The sequence below is a fragment of the Oryctolagus cuniculus genome, chromosome 13 (genome assembly GCF_964237555.1).
Source record: "Oryctolagus cuniculus chromosome 13, mOryCun1.1, whole genome shotgun sequence".
Lineage (NCBI taxonomy): Eukaryota > Metazoa > Chordata > Mammalia > Lagomorpha > Leporidae > Oryctolagus > Oryctolagus cuniculus.
This window is the reverse complement of record NC_091444.1, coordinates 8866415-8883382: the sequence shown is the minus strand read 5'-3', so window position 1 is coordinate 8883382 and position 16968 is coordinate 8866415.

Genomic DNA, 16968 nt, shown 5'->3' with positions numbered 1-16968 from the left:
CTTTGAACTGACGGGCAAGGAGGTGCAATGAGGTAAAGGAAGGGTGTTGGATTTCTTAGAGTGTATGGGGCAGTAGGATGAAACTCTTCAATCAGAACAGTGCTACCCTTTAAGAAAAAGAAAGAATGGCTCGGGAAGGTGATTTAGAGATGCTTGGGGCCACTGACTACCTTCTAGCAGGATGAATAGCTTTCAATAGCAACCGAGGAGGGGGCATGATTTCCATAGCATTTAGGTATAATCCTCACCAGGCAGAGTCTTGGAGGTGGGCTCCCTGCCTTGGAGCGTTGTGAATGGACAGAGCCCCCACAGAGGGCCCCAGGATATGTAGCACCCCACTGAGGCATGAGGGTGACACTGGGACTCCAGGATGTTGGAGGACAGAGCGTCAAGGCCAGGAGATAATTCACAAGTCTTTTTATTGCTAGGATTTCCCTTGGTAGGTGTTTAACTTGTGCGAATTCAGCTCTAAATCTACACATCGATATTTTTCTGCCCATATACTTTTAAAAATCTTTTAGAGCAGGTTAAAAATAATCATTAAAGTTTGTGTCCTCTTATCATCTATTTGGGTCATCTGTTCTACTTCCATTGTCTTTTTGGCTATTAATTAATCATCAGTGTTTGCTTCTTTTTAATTGGGTAGTGGAAATTTCATATTCAAATTTACCAACATATGAAGGTTGAGATGATGTTATCCACTTCTAGGGAGGGCATAGTTTTTGTTCTGAAGTACGGGTGAACACTGAGTAATTTCAGATGTTCTTAACTCTTTTCTGGGATCGAGACACAGGAAGCCACTCTTCACATTACTCCTGGCTACTGGACCCCTTACAGCTGGGTACAGGGCTCAGGAGCAAACTGCGTGAGACTGGGTTTTTAACCACTACTCCTTGCTCTGCTAGGTTTCATTTTTGTCCCTGTAGCTCCTTATGAATATGAAAAATGCAACTAGGTATTTGAATATCACACCTTAACTGAAATTTATACAGGAAAAGAACTGACAATGTCAAATTAATCACTCTAAGATTTCTTCTTTTCATGTATTTTAATCATATAATTAAAAAAAAAATCCTTGTTAAGCTTTTCCATGTCTTTTCACAGGCATGTTTAAAACATTTTCTCTTTTTTAAATGTTAACTTCAGAAGTTAACTGGATTACATAGTTCATCATTCCTTTTTTTAAGATTTTATCTACTTAATTGAAAGAGTGAGAGTGAGAGCAAGAGAGGGAGAGAGAGAGAGAAAAAGAGAGAGAAGGAATCCACTGGTTCACTCCTTAAGTGGTCACAGTGGCTGGGGCTGGGCCAGGCCGAAGCCAGAGCCTAGAACTCTACCCTGTCTCCCACATGGGTGGCAAGAGCCCAAGTACTTGAGCCATTTTCTGCTGCCTTCATGAGCAGGGAGTTGGATCAGAAGCAGAGCAGCCAGGACCAGAAAATAAACTCATGTGGAAGCCTGCATCCCAGGTAGCTCCATGGTGCCAGCCCCTCGTCATTACTTTTTAAATAATTTAAAAAGATTTACTTATTTATTTGAAAAACAGAGTTATACAGAGAGACAGGGCGAGGGAGAGAGAGACTAAATCTTCCATCTGCTCATTCACTGCCCAAATGGCCACAACAGCCAGGACTAGGCCATCTGAACCAGGAGCCAGGAGCTTCTTCTGGATCTCCCACAAGGGTGCAGGGGCCCAAGGACCTGAGCTGTCTTTTGCTGCCTTCCCAGGCACATTAGCAGGGAACTAGGTCAGGGCTGGAGCAGCTGGGAAATGAATCGGCTCCCACATGGGATGCTGGCATTCAGGTGGCGGATTAGCCTGCTGCTCCATAATGCTGGTCTGACATAATTATTTTTAATGGACATATTTTGCTCTCTAGGAGTTAGAAAGAAATTCTATAAGTGAAAAAATATATGAGAAAAATATTCAAAAATTCCAAAAGGTTACAATAAGATGCACCTCAGATTTGTCATCCATGATGTCAAGAATCCAATAGATAGAGAAGCAACACAGGCAAAGACTTGAATAAATGTTAAGTAAATGTAAATATAATTATATAATTTCACAAGATAACACTAGAAAATGCTTAGAATAATTTTTGAGAGAATAGAAATTAAGTGATATCTACCATATTGACTATTTTTACATGAAATTGTGTGCTGTTTTTCTAATTTTGGTAAATCCCTGTTCAAGTTAGACAACCAAAAAAAAAAAGCTCTCCATGTCTATGGGCTCTGCAGCTGCAGATTCAGCCGAACACCACAATAAAATATTTTCAAGGAGGAAAAAAATGTCTCTACTGAAAATGTTCAGACTTTTTCCTTGCCTTTATTCTCTGAACAATGCAGTGTAACACCTATTTACATGGTATTTGCATTTTATCAAGTATTAGAAGTCATCTAGAGATGTGCATAGGGTATATGCAAATACAGCAACATTTATGGAAAGGATTTGAGAATCTCCGGATTTGGGTATTCACGAGTAGCCTGGAACTAATCCCCCAATAGACAACTGTATTATAATTTGAATTTATTCAGTGATGCTTAGTTTTCACATTTGAATTCCAGACTTTTATTAAACCCAATGTATATTTATCAATAGTTTATTGGCTAAAATGCTTTTGTATTTTTTGGAGGGGTATGTTTCATGTAAACAAGAGATGGTTTTCTATTCAAATCAGTCTTAGGAATTTTGCCATATAATAGTGACATATGCATCGTTTGTCTTTATCTTGATTACTGTTTGGATCAGTCAGATTTTCAATTCTACTGTAATCATTCCTCAGCATACTTTTTTTTTTAAAAAAAGATTTATTTATTTGAAAGTCAGAGTTACTCATAGAGAGAGAAGGAGAGGCAGAGAGAGAGAAGTCTTCCATCCACTGGTTTACTCCCCAGTTGGCTGCAATGGCCAGAGCTGTGCTGATCTGAAGCCGGGAGCCAGGAACTTCTTCTGGGTCTCCTATGTGGGTGCGGGGGCCAAGGACTTGGGCCATCTTCTGCTGCTCTCCCAGGCCACAGCAGAGAGCTGGATCGGAAGAGGAGCAGCCGGGAATTGAAATGGCACCTCTATGGGATGCTGGCACTGCAAGCGGTGACTCTACCTGCTAGACCACAGCGCCAGCCCCCTCAGCATATTTTAACCCTGTAGAAGACTCTGGATTGAGGAGACGTGATTTTAGCTGATATTAAGTAGATTTACCTTTGGAGATATTACAGTGCTCACTCTTTCTGCATTAAGGAAAAAAATCCACTCCAAAGTTTGCTACAGGCGTTTCCATGCAATGTAAGAGGAACGTTTGTTTTCTAGAATTCAGAGATGTTGCTGTTGTAACACAGTTAGCGTCCTAGTTTCCTAATTCTTCTCCTGTGCTGCTCCCTCCTCATTTTCCTCAGCTATAAAATGTACCCTGCAATCTCGGCTCTTGTAAGGACCATGAATACACACACACCATATCTAGTTTAATGCATAGAACATGGCGGATATTTAAGTTATGCTGTTACTATTCTCATTATACATATAATTAATTTGTTATACTCATTTGGTAGTTAAGTTCTGTTGCCTTAATTTTGGCAAGTACAGCTATCTAACACAAATAATATTGCTTTTGAAATTATAATTATTTTTATAGTTTCATTTGAATGTCATTAATTTAATAGAAGAAACTGAGCGTGAGAAGAAGAGTTTTATTCAAAGATTCTTTTTTTTTTGCTAAGGTACTGGGTCACATACTGAGTATCCATGCTTGCCAAAGTGTGGAATCAATACATTTAATATCAAATGCATTGCCTCAGAGATAATTTTGAATTTAATGTTTTTAACCCAAAAATAGAATATATTTTCCACCATTAATTTTTATTGATGAAATTGACCAAGATCTTAATGGGAGAATTTTATCAGAGGACCTCAGTGAGTCTCATTTATATTTTGTTTAAATAAATGTTAATTGAGTTCTTACATGGTTTCAGATTATTAAAGACTTTTATAGATACATGAAGAATCTTCAACAGATTCATGGATAAGTCATATTATTAAATTAAAAAGTGAACCAGCAAATGGAAGATCTCTCCCTCTCTCTGTAACTCTGCCTTTCAAATAAATAAATAAATCTTAAAAAAAAAAAGCACTGTTAAATAAGCCAGAAAGATAAGAACCATGTTCTCACTCAAATGTAGAATCTAAAAAAGTTAGTCACAGAGAAGTTGAGGGTGAAATAGTACTTAAAAAGTATATTTACACCAAAATAAACTTATCTCTTAAAGATTATTTATTTGAAAGGCAGAGTTACAGAGAGAGGAGAGTAGTGATATCTTTGATCTGCTGGTTTGCTCCCCAGATGGCCACAGAGCCAAAGCCAGGAGCCGCGAGCTTTGTCCAGGTCTCACACATGGATGTCAGGAACCCGAGCACTTGAGTCATCCTCTGCTGCCCTCTCAGGCACATTATCAGTGAGCTGGATAGGAAGTAGAGCAGCCAGGGCACAAATAGGTGCCCTATGGGATGCCGATGTTGCAGGTGGCAGAGTAACCCACTATGCCACAAAGCCAACTCCTAAACTTATCTTTTAATTTCAGATTTCCATGAACGTTTTGGAGTCTTCCATGTTCTATAGAAAATAAACAGTATCAAAATGCAGATGAGCGGCACCATCGTGTTGTTCAAACCTTGGCTTGAAGTGCTGGCATCTCATATGGGCGCTGGTTCTAATCTTGGCTGCTCCTCTTCCGATCCAGATCTCTGCTGTGTACTGAGATAGCAGTGGAAGATGACCCAAGTCCTTGGGCCCCTGCATCCACGTGGGAGACCCAGAAGAAGCTCCTGGCTCCTGGCTTCGGATGGGCCCAGCTCTGGCCATTGCAGCCATCTGGGGAGTGCACCAGCAGATGGAAGACCTCTCTCTCTGTCTCTACCTCTCTTTGTAACTCTGTCTTTCAAATAAATAAAATAAATCTTCAAAATGCAGATGAGCTTCAAATATCAAACACTCATATTCATTACCTTGATTATACATGCTGATATTAACTTTGGATGATTTACAGAGTATTAAGTGTCCATCAAAAATCATTAAAATTTATATTTATAATATTCTAAATAAAAGAAAAAAATTCAATGTCAATAAGTTATATTTGCAATGGTACTTAAAAAATAAAAACCACAAATGCTATTGATAAATATGAAAATGAACCTAATACATGATAAGACATACTACACACTACATGTGTTCTTCAGAAGAATGAAATTTGTGAAAATGTGATTCATTATAAATGTACTACAGGTTTAATGCATTTCTAATCACTATGCTCTAGAGCCACAGAGCCAATTCCCTGCTTCAACTTTGCACTTGACTGTTTAATGGATGCTTGAAAGGTCATGTGTGTAATATTGTGGCCTCCTTTTAGTGAGCCTCACATCACCTTCATGTCCTCAATTCCTTGTTTCAGTGAGTTACATCCCTATCCAAGCATTATCTGTAATTGTTTTTCTACATCACCATGTATTGTAAGGAATCACCAAGTCTCATGTGCGTCTGATTGTAAATTGTTCTCTAATCCATCAGTTTCTTTTTGTCTTCACTGCCAATTCACTATCACTTTTCCTGCACTGCCACTACACTATTTAAATGATTTCTTTATGTCCTAGGCCGGCGCCGCGGCTCACTAGGCTAATCCTCCGCCTAGCGGCGCCAGCACACCGGGTTCTAGTCCTGGTCGGGGCGCCGGATTCTGTCCCGGTTGCCCCTCTTCCAAGCCAGCTCTCTGCTGTGGCCAGGGAGTGCAGTGGAGGATGGCCCAGGTGCTTGGGCCCTGCACCCCATGGGAGACCAGGAAAAGCACCTGGCTCCTGGCTCCTGCCATCGGATCAGCGCGGTGCGCCGGCCGCGGCGGCCATTGGAGGGTGAACCAACGGCAAAGGAAGACCTTTCTCTCTGTCTCTCTCTCTCACTGTCCACTCTGCCTGTCAAAAAAAAAAAAAAAAAAATGATTTCTTTATGTCCTGTCTTATTTTTTCCACTCTGTTTTTTTTTTTTTTTTTTTTAATACCATCCCTGTTGAGCTTTCTGGAAAAAGTTTCAATGATGCTGTTATCCTCCTGGTTCATAAAAATTTACTATGTTCTTTGAAATGTGAGAATAAAATCCAAAGTTTGTTTATTTAAAGCAAACAAATGTAAATTTTAAGTCTACTATAACATAAGACAACTGTTTATTAATTGTTGTTTTCCCCTGTGTTTTATTTGAAAATATTTCAAATGATACAGGAAAGTACAAAATCCACTGATCACAGAGATCTAACAATTTTTAACATTTTGCCATATCTACTTCATATGTAAAAAAAAAGCAGGGGTGGATATATTAATATCACATAATGTGGGATTCACTACAAAATCATGAAATGAGGGAATAAAGGTATATTATAATGGAAGGGATATAATTCAGTGCAGACAACATTTATAAATATGTATATGCTATGTAATATGGCATTCACATATATATGTAAATGTATTTTATGTATTTATATGGACTTTCACATATGAGAGAAAGCATGAAGTATTTATCTTCATCTGGCTTTATTTACTCAACATAATCATTTCCACTTCCACCCATTTTTTGTACAAATATGGATTTCATTTTTTTGTGGCTGTGTAACAGACCATTATGTATAAATATTATATTTTCTTTATCCACTTATCCATTGATGGAAACCTAAATTTATTCCATATCTTTGCTACTATGAATTGGATTGCAATAAACATGGGAGTGCAGGTATCTCTTTCAAATGCTGTCATTATCTCCTTTGAGTATATTTCCAGAAGTGGGATAACTGGGTCATATGGTAGTTCCATTTTAAACTTTTAGGTGTTCATTTTCCATAATGAATGTGCTAATTTGAATTCTCATCAGCAGTGTATTAGGGTTGTCTTTCCTCCATATCCTTGCCAGCATCTGTTTTTTACTTTTTTGAGAATAGCCAATCTAATCAGAGTGAGAAGAGAAAGAAATAAAAGGCATACAAATAGGAAAGGAACAAGTCAAGCTATCCCTGTTTGTCAATGACATGATTCTATACACTTCTATGTATAGAATCTACTAAGAGACTATTAGAACTAACACATAAATTAAACAAACTTTCAGAATACAAAATCAAAATGGAAACTTCAGTAGCATTTTTATTTACTAACAATGATCTTGCTATGAAAGAATTTAGAAAAATAATCCCAATCACAATAGCAACAAAAGTATTAAATAACTCGGGATGCATTTAACCAAGGATGTGAAAGACCTTTAGTATGAAAATTGAAAAATATCAGTGCAAGAAGTTGGAGAAGACACACACACACACAAACACACACACTGAAAGACCTCCCATTTTCATGGATTAGAAGAATTACTGTTACCAAAATGTGCATACCACTCCAAACAAATTACAGACTCAAAGCAACCTCCATCAAACTACCAGTGACAGTCTTCAAGTAATTAGAAAAAGCCTACAGTTCATATAGCAACGCAAAAGACCCCAAACAGCCAAAGCCATCTTGAACAATAAAAACAAAGCCATATACATTGCAAGATTTCAAGACATACTAGAGGGCTGTTGTAACCCAAATAGCAAGGTGCTGGCATAAAAGTAGACCAATGGAACAGATAGAAACATCAGAAATAAATCCATCCATAACCAACTTATTTTTGACAAAGTGGCTAATAACACTTCCTGGAGAAAGGACAGTCTCTTCAAAACCATGTTGGGAAAATTGGATTTGCACATATCAAATCTTGAAACAGATATTTGCCTTATGCCTTAAAACAATATATCAATTCAAAATAGATCAAAGATCCAAATATGGTAACTGAAACTGTGAAACTAGTAGATGAAAACATTGTTGTTGTTGTTATTTTCCTCCCTGGAACACGATTGACTTTCATGCTAGCCCACTTCCTTCTCTGGAGGAAGTGATTCATCCTTCAAATATCTGGTTAAATGTATCTTCCCCAGAAATTTGTCCCTGACATCCTCTAAGGTTAGATGACTGATTGGCATGGTGCTATACATTTATCACAATTTATTGTAGCTGAGAGTCTAACGCTTTATCATTCCAGTCATGCCGCAACCTCTGTGCAGCTCTGAGACTGTTTTTTACTGCTGAATCCAAGCCTATGGAATAGTACCTCTTACATAACAGATACCAAAAAATGTTTGCTAAGTGACTGATTGAAATTTGATTCCAAAATCCTTTCTTTTTATAAACCCCCACGAGGATTGAATTCCCTTTACAATCCACCCATGATGTTTATTTCTAGCTTTATCTCCTCACATTCTGCTGACAAAATGCCATCCTCGTCTTACGCTTCACCCGTATTTGTGCTCTGCGGTGCCTGGCCATTCTCATAACCTGACAATGGCTTTCAGATGTGTCGATTTGGGCTCTTTTCCCTTGAATGTCTGAAATGCCCTATTTCCATCTTTCTCTCTTTTCCCTTTTTGTTATTCTAACTCATTAAGGAAGATCACTCTCAATGCCACCTTGATTTTGAAAGTCTTGAAAGAAAATGTCATATATCCCTGTTCTTCAAGCAATGATGTTGATGTGTGCATTATAACATCCAAGGACTATTTAAGGCAAATTTCAAAATATTTTGGATAAGGGTATTAGAGAGGATTTTCATGTTACTATGTCAAGGGATTAATTGAGATTATTGTGGTAAAGATAGATTCAGTGAACAGATATCATAAACCTTGAATAAAGAAGTCACATGCTTCACAAAGGTCTACATCTGCTTTATGATAAACTGCATCTTTATTTCTTATCGTTGTTTCAAAGCCTTCTCTCTATAATGAATATTTAAAAACCAAAGGCAGAATCCCGTTTTCATCAGTTTTCCTTGGTGCTTCTTTGTTTTGAATCCTTGCTATCCTCTTGGTAGATTTAATTTCTAATAGCTATTCATCTTCACCTTATACTTGAAATATTGAAGCTTTTATGGTAAAATGGAATTTAATTGCCTCTGAATGTATGTATTAAGGGGGTAAGGACAGAGAAATGATACATAATGTCTTATGGACAGAAGAAGCCAAAACAAAGTACTTAGCACCATCTGCTAACTTGTGAAATCAGGTGTTGCTCTAGCCTTTGTGACATGTGTGACCCAGTACCTTGAGGATGCTTAGTGTATTTTAGTAATAACAGTAGCTCATAAATACACATGGCCTGTTTTTATTCATTCTTCGTGTAGTCATTCTTATATTTTATGGGTAACATAACAAGCTCTTATATTAAAAAGTAATCATTTCTTTTTGATAAAAATGTATTAAGTGTTTTTTCAGCAATTTGTGCCTACTAGCCTACTTGAAATGAAAGAAAACAATGTCTTACTTTGATATTATAAAAGGTAATTAGATTATTTGCTAAGGAATTACTTTTCAAAATTAGCTCCCTGTGTGGTTATCATTTTTCCCTTCAGCAGGACTTAACTGGTTCAATGTGCTCCTAATTCACTTGGAAACTGTATAAAAATTCCATGGTGGGATGAGCCAATATTTACACAAGTAGAGCTTTAAAAATTGTAAGACAGATAAAAGTATCTCTAAAAATTGAAATTGTAGAGACAATCCTCATCTCAAATTATCCTCATTATTGAGAGGTTGCTACAATTTTTTGATGACAAAACATGTTGGCCAGCGCCGCAGCTCACTAGGTTAATCTTCCACCTGCGGCACAGGTATTCCGGGTTCTAGTACTGGTTGGGGCGCCGGTTGGTTCTGTCCTAGTTGCTCCTCTTCCAGTCTGGCTCTCTGCCATGAAGGCAGTGGAGGGCAGTGGAGGATGGCCCAGGTGTTTGGGCCCTGCACCCCTGTGGGAGACCAGGAGGAAGCACCTGGCTCCTGGCTTCGGATTGGCGCAGCGCTGGCTGTGGTAGCCATTTGGGGGGTGAACCAACGGAAGGAACACCTTTCTCTCTCTCTCTCTCTCTCACTGTCTAACTCTGCCTGTCAAAAAACAAACAAACAAACAAACACAAAACTCAGAGAAATCAACATGTGGTCAAAGACTTGACCACTTTTCACCTGCCTTTGTCTTGCAGCCCCATGCAGTTCTTCTGAGAGGGGCCAGTGTCCTGACCATGACAGGGTAAGGGTCCTTTTGTTTCCTAAGGACATGCATACTCCTTGGGATGGAGTAGGCAGACTGAACCCAGGACTTGCCACCCTAGGGCTACTCTCACGTTGAGATACTGATGGGAGCTGTCTTGGTTGTCCCTGAGCAGCTGATGCCACAGAAGTGTCCAGAGCTTAAATTAATATAAGAATAAGCTTAACTTTAGTCATATAAGCCTTGAGAAGCTAACAGAACCAGGGTTTCTTCCTCTGAGCTGGCATCAGTCCCAAAACAGTAGTCATGTCTTCCTTCATGGATTCACAAAACTTTCTTTCCAGGTAGATGTGGCTGTAAAAATGCAGGTATCTTTCTGAATACTTTTTTCCTTCTGTACCCATTTCCTCTCCAACTTTGCAGCATGATTCAAAATATATGATGCTAGCAAATGAAAGATTTTCTGGGTTTGTGTGGGTGTAAGAAATAAAGCTTAATGTTATTTACCTTCTCACTTTGATACTTTTTTTTTACTGCCAGGCAAAGGTGTGGGTGACATTTGAAGTATGGTTAACTGATTTGGAAGAAGCTTTTTTTTTGCATGTTCTGGAAGCTTTTAAGAGTATGAGTGGGCTTTGCATAGCGGGTGGTAAATGACAGCTGTTTGGGTAGAATACAAATGAGAATATCAGACACGTTCACATTCTAAGTTTCAAAAACAAAATATGTTGGTTCTGATATATTTCATGACAATGCATAGGAAATGACCTACTACATCTTTCTTTCTCTTTTTAAGTTCTAGTTATATTTTTCCATAGTTTTAATATTATATAAAACTAAAATTTCAATAAGATTAATCGATTGAATTAAAAACCCTAAAGAATCTTTTTTTCAATGTTATAATAATAGTTGCCCATGTTTTAATGCATTATTTCAAAATAGCTAGAAGAGAGTATGTTGAATGTTTTTACCACAGAGAAATGATAAACAAGTATGCTAATTACCCTGACTTGCTCATTACCTAATGAATACATGTATCAAAATGTGGCCTATCTCCTGTAAATATGTGCAATTATTATGCATAAATCCAACATAAAACTAAAACAACAAAATATCAAGTAGAAAAATTTTTGAAGTTCAACCTTTGTTCTTCTCATTTGTGATTTTGATAGCAAATTAGAAGGTGGGAACATCCTAATCGGAGAATCTCTGAATTTGAAATTCAGAGCTGACTTCTGATCATTTCACTTCTCACTGTATCATGGGAAATGGAGAGAGGGTCACTCAGAAAGCTTTTAGTATAATGTCTTGAAAAATTTCATTTGTCACTTCAGGCAAAATGTTCATTCATCTGATATTTTATTTTCAAGTTCTTCTGTTTATGAGATGCTAGGTTAGATAACAATGATTAATCATATTAGAATCTCCAGTGAGCCTTTCACCTTGGGAAATTAGTAGGGCATAACAGAAATAACTATAAATACAGATGGAGGGTGATTGCATCAGAAGGGGACCTCTATGTTTTTAGAATTTATAGCATTTCCAGCTGTCAGTAGTTGAGGTATCAGTAGGGGGAGATCCCTGTTTTGTTTCTGGAGGAGTAGTTACTATTTATAGGAAAGAAAACAAGGAAGGGATTTTCAGAGAATTATTGGAGCATACATTTAGAGAATGGGAAATATTGAGTATGTGCAGAGTAGTGAGCAGCATTAAGTTCAGTAGCAGCAGGTAGTTAGCAGAGAGCAGTATTGAGGCAGGGCTAGGATGGGAAATTCAACCACTACTTTGCAAGGAAGAAACCAAGAAATTGGGAATAGTTCAAACAGTTAAAAAATTATTTTGATAAAAATTTTAAAGATCTTTGCTTTGATAAATACTTTGAACCTTGAACATAGTGGGTATCAAATATATCTACATATATATGTATATATATTCAAAATGTATTATTTAATTCCCAAACTATAAGACAGAGTAGGAGTAATTTATTTTCATTTTACAGATGAGAAAAATTACAAGTAAAAACTAATTGCAATTTAAGAAAATCCTTACAACTGTCAAAATTTAGAACTGAGATTTAGTCACCTTCGTTGCATTCCAGTTTCTGTGCAGGCATTTGGGAAGTGAGTGAGTGAAGGGGAGATCTCTTGTCTGTTTCTCTGACTCTCAAACAAAAATTTTAAAAACTCACACAATATTCATTAAGTGAGTTAATTTAAATAGAAATAAAAAAATCAATTCATAGATCCAAATTGGCTTCTTCTTTTCTGGTCTATTCAATCTACCCTTAACCAATCTCAGAATCCATCTAGTCTAAGTATAAATATACTAATTTATCATGACTCATGTCTCTCAAAAGGCAATAAGATGATAAACTGAGGATAATAGTATTCATATTTTGAATAAAAATCTAGATATTATTATTAAACAGTTAACTACACAAAAGCACAAATGATTGGAAACATGGGCAAGCTGCAGCGTATACAAACAGGGACACTTCCCTCACTGTCTGGATAAGGGACACTGTCCCTTAGTGAACAGGGAGTAGTGTACACGATTATACTGGCAAGTTCAACTGCATGTTAAATAGAAGCTTATGTATTTTATTTTTATAGGCTACTCAGGAAACTTTATGATTCAAAAAGTCTAAACACTCAGCACAAATGAGCTGTGGCTAAACCAACACATCTTATCCTGATCTCGCACCTTCACCATATAAAAATACAATATTTAAGCAAATATTTTTATTTCTATGTAAATACATTTATCTATTCATTCCTTTCACCAATAATTGTTTATTGTCACTATGAATTGGGCACTATTATAGGCTTTGCATATACAGTCAGTTTCTACATAAAGATGATTCAGTCGGCCGGCGCCGCAGCTCACTAGGCTAATCCTCCGCCTTGCGGCGCCGGCACACCGGGTTCTAGTCCTGGTGGGGGCACCGGATTCTGTCCCGGTTGCCCCTCTCCAGGCCAGCTCTCTGCTGTGGCCAGGGAGTGCAGTGGAGAATGGTCCAAGTATTTGGGCCCTGCACCCCATGGGAGACCAGGAGAAGCTCCTGGCTCCTGCCTTTGGATCAGCGCGGTGCACCGGCCGCAGCGCGCCAGCCGCGGCGGCCATTGGAGGGTGAACCAACGGCAAAGGAAGACCTTTCTCTCTGTCTCTCTCTCTCTCACTGTCCACTCTGCCTGTAAAAAAAAAAAAAAAAAAAAAAAATTCAGTCAACCACAGTGGTTTCATAAGATTGCATTGCTCAGTGACATTGCAGTTTTCTTAAAGTTCATTCTACGATGTGTGTGTGGTGACAAAGTTGCCTAGTGATACGGCTCTCTGATGGTATCCTCCTCATGGAAGAATGCATGCCTGTATCTTAGATAATTGTCAACCATTTTGGAAGTGTGATATTGAGAGTGTAGCGTCCATGGAAACGCATGGAGGGGCTGGCTGTGGGACACAGTTCTGGCAGATGTGCAGTGGAAGTCCTTTAAGGAGATGTGATTCGGAAAGAAGGGTGATGTGCCCCTGCACACTTCTCCATTCACCCTTCCCTTCTCTCTGTCAGGCACACAGATACTCTGCCGATTGTTGCTGTAGCGTATTGCATTCATGAGGACAAAAGTCATCCATGAAGCAAAATAAAGCAAAAAGATCAGATGACCCTCATTCACAGATGTTGTATGAGCCCCCTGATGGTCTTTGTGAGAAAAAGGAGCTGCTATTTAAGCCATTGTTAGTTGTGTTGTGTGTTTTGTTTTGCTTTTTAAAAAGATGTGCTTATTTGAAAGAGTTACAGAGAGAAAGACAGACAGGAAGAGGAAAAAAGTTAAAGAGCTATTCCAGCCTCTGGTTCACTCTCCAAATGGCTGCAAGGATCAGAGGCGGATCACTGTGAAGCCAGTACCCTGAACTCCACGCAGGTCACCCACTGAGTGGCAGGGGCCCCTGTGGGCCGTCTTCTGCTGCCTCCCAGGGGCCTTCACAGGGAACTGCATAGGAAGTGGAGCAGCTGGGACTCAAACAAGTGCCCATATGGGCTGCTGGTGCAGGTGCGCCTTACACCACTGTGCCACAACACTGGCTCCAAGTCATGGTTTGTTTTTGATTAATAAAATTGTCATACAGAAAGATGCTGAAGTATAAGCAAGTACAGAGCATGTGCTTTTTCTATTTTGCCAAAGGAATTCATAGATTTCATGCAAAGACAGGCAGGGAAACTGTTGGACTAACTTTTAGTAACTTATTACAGGCAGTTTCATGAGGACTTTTTTCACGTGATTCTTTTTGGCAGACTCCTGAATTCTGGAGAGCTATCTTAAGCATTGTTCACTCACCCTGCTGCTGACTTTCAGCCTCTCTCTACTCATTCTCTTGTAACATGTCTCCCAGTAGATGGAAGAAAATATAGTCACAAGATGAAGGAGAAAAAAAGATTAGAGATAGTATAGGTTTTTCCATGAGAGGTATTTGCTTCCTAAATTAATATCTGTTTGTTTTCAGAGGCCATAGAACCATTTAAAAAGTTAATTTTAAAACACATTGAGGGGCTGGCGCTGTGGCATAGCGGATAAATCTGTTGCCTTGCAGTGCCAGCATCCCATATGGGTGCTGGTTTGAATCCCGGCTGCTCCACTTTCGATCCAGCTCTCTGATATGGCCTGGGAAAGCAGTAGAGGATGGCCCAAGTGGTTGGGCCCTTGCACCCATGTGGGAAACCCGGAAGAAGCTCCTGGCTCCTGGCTTTGGATTGGCACAGCTCCAGCTATTGTGGCCATCTTGGGAGTGAGCCAGCCAATGGAAGACTGATTCTCTCTCTCTCTCTCTCTGATTCTGCCTCTCTGTAACTCTGCCTTTCAAATAAATAAATAAATCTTTAAAAAAATTTTAAAAAACACATTGAAAAGCTATTCAGAAGATCAAATATGTAGTGTAATTTAAGTTGCTTATAAAACAATTTTTACTTTTCATCAGTCTATGAATAAAAGTTGCAATGGATGTATCCAGAAATGTCAAATACTTTCTTGTTCAGATTTACTGCTTAACACCAATTTTTGTGTCTAATTGACATTTTACGATTATGCTTCAAGCTAAAGACAGATGGCTATGTATGTATGTGATATGAAAAACAAGTGTTCTACTTATGTTTTTTTTTTTTTATTTTTTGACAGGCAGAGTGGATAGTGAGAGAGAGAGACAGAGAGAAAGGTCTTCCTTTGCCGTTGGTTCACCCTCCAATGGCCGCCGCGGCTGGCGCACTGTGGCCGGCGCACTGCGCTGATCCGATGGCAGGAGCCAGGTACTTATCGTGGTCTCCCATGGGGTGCAGGGCCCAAGGACTTGGGCCATCCTCCACTGCACTCCCTGGCCACAGCAGAGAGCTGGCCTGGAAGAGGGGCAACCGGGACAGAATCCGGCGCCCCGACCGGGACTAGAACCCGGTGTGCCGGCGCCGCAAGGTGGAGGATTAGCCTAGTGAGCCGCAGCGCCATGTTCTTTTTAAAAGCAAGTCATAGTCAGGTTTCATTGGACTTTTTGAAAGTCCTTTGCAATTATTTTGTTCCATACGTAATTGCAGTTCCACTCAAAGGTTTGCTTCTCAAAATCCTAAAGTGTGACAGAGGACAAGTCGAAATATAATTTTTTTTAAAAAAGATGTATTTATTAATTTAAAAGGCTGAGTTACAATGAGAGGGTGGGTGGAGACAGAGAGAACCTTCCATTCGTTGGTTTACTCCCCAGAGGGCCACAATGCTAGGACTGGGCCAGGCCAAATCCAGGAGCCTGTACTCTATCCTGGGCCCTGTGAGTTATCTTGTGCCACTTTTCCCAGGTGCATTAGCAGGGGGCGATTGTAAGCGGAGAAGCTAAGACTCCACGGAACACTCATATAGGATATTCTGGTATCACAGGTGATGGCTTAACCTGCTGTGCCACAGTGATAGCTCCTGGAAATACAAATTTCAAAATAATAATTGGCCTAAGGAACTGACAATGAAGTAACAATAAAGTTATTAGGTTAGACAATACTCTTGTCTGACATCTGTGTCTAAGAATTCTAAATCTAGATATTAAAGTTAGCACAAAACTTAAGATTGTTTTCTAAGTTACTATTCCACTTGAAATTACGAAACCATAATCAAATATGAGACTGACACCTGCAGATTATTATTCAACTTCAAGCACTAACCCTTGCCTAGCATGCTTAAAAACAAAGAAGAAAGATACTCAATCTGATGAACTAACTAAAATTCAAGTCAGTTTTAAAACAAATAAGCCGTAAGGGTGTTATAGTTGGAGAGCGGTGATTCTGTAATTAAGGTTATTATAATGGCTTTGTTGGTAGTGAACCTCTTCTGCATTTGCAAAGTGTGCTTCCTCCAAGAGGCTTAAAAGGCTTTTTCAATCTTTGCACTGCTTCACAGTAACTGGGGAAAATGAAACAAATCTCCCCTTTACAAATGCAGTTGCAAAAAGGATCTTCTCTCTGGGAATAAATGACCTACCATTGGATAACCAGCAAAAAAAAAAAAAAAAAATCTATTACTGCCCATGTCTGCCTCAAAGTAAATAATCAGACCATTCAGCTTGTTGAACTTCGTGCTGGTCTAAAAACCATAATGCATTTGATCAACTTTGAGTGTAACATTTTAAAAAGGAGTTGTCAGTCATATCCAGTTTATCACTTCATGTTCTCTCAGCGCTCCTTACATGTATATTACATACAAGAATTGTTCAATAAATATTCAATATCTAAAATAACAAAGGGGCCAGCGCTGTGAAAGCCCTGGCTTGCAGCACAGGCATCCCATATGGGCACCGTTTTGAGTCCTGGCTGCTCCATTTCCGATCCAGTTCCCTGCTAATGTGCCTGGGAAAGCCAT